Source organism: Echinops telfairi, unplaced genomic scaffold, assembly GCF_000313985.2.
Source record: "Echinops telfairi isolate 266 unplaced genomic scaffold, ASM31398v2 ScPeMD7_7356;HRSCAF=8355, whole genome shotgun sequence".
Lineage (NCBI taxonomy): Eukaryota > Metazoa > Chordata > Mammalia > Afrosoricida > Tenrecidae > Echinops > Echinops telfairi.
Window position 1 is genome coordinate 1,267,044 of NW_022111256.1, and position 1,179 is coordinate 1,268,222.

Genomic DNA, 1,179 nt, shown 5'->3' on the forward strand with positions numbered 1-1,179 from the left:
TCCTTCCCCATAATATTGCAGCAGGCTGAAGGCTGACGGGGAAATGGGAAGGATTTCCCACACTTGCTGATCCCTGGGAGTCCCCTTTCTGCTCCGCACTTAAACAACAGGGCTCTTTCCATTTGCACCAGGTATTGCATTTCTAGATTTCAGGCTGCTGTGAGCCCAGGCCTGTGATATCAGATGGAGAAAATCATAAATCACTCTAATAGAACTTTGATTTCCTCCTGCTATTCTTTCAGAGGGTTCAGCCCTTCTGTGCATTCTATCCAGGAACGTGGAGACACAGAGTAGAATGCGCCTGGTCCGTTGACATCTGTGCCTGGGCCCGAATCCCAGGTCTTCTACTTATAAGCCATGTATGACACATAACTTCTCCCATTTTGCATAAAAACTCTCAAAAATTGCCATGGGTCAATTCCAACTCACAGTGGAAGTGCTCCTGTGCATTTCTGATACTGTGGCTCTCGAATGGAGTCGAATGCCCCATCTTTCTCCGAGAAGGAGCTCGTGGCTTTGTGGTTGGCAGCCCAGTGCATAACCACGATGCCACCAATGGAATGACGATGGTATCAGCCTCAGGAACAACTGTTTTAAGGATTAAATTATATACAGAATGTACGAGAGAGTACCGCCCACCCCAGTTGATTTTTTTCTCTAAGCTACATGTTTACTTTTTTTTTTTTAAACAAAACCACCTTATTGCCCTCAAAGTACTCTCCATTACACTTAATACATTTGTCAAATCTGTGATTTCATGTTTGGAAACATTTTTCAAACTCAATTGTTTGGGTGACTGACAGCACCTCCCTTGATTTTTAATTCACCTCTTCTACATCTACAAATCTCTGTCCTTGCATGTCCCTCTTCATTCATGGAAACAAAAAGAAGTCGAATGGAGAGGGATCAGGTGAGGAAGGTGCATAGGGGAAGAGAGGCATGCGTTTTTTGCCAAAAACTAGCACATTGAGATGGCTGCGTGAGCAGGTGCATTGTTGTGGTGGAAAAACTAGTCCCCGTCTGCCACAAATCAGGCCTTTTTTGTCGCAGTGTTACGCAATCTTTTCAGAACTTCTAAATCAGCGGTTGTCAACCTGTGGGCTGTGACCTCTTTGGGGGTCGAATGACCCTTTCACAGGGGTCGTCTGATTCATAACAGTAGCAAAATTAGAGTTATGA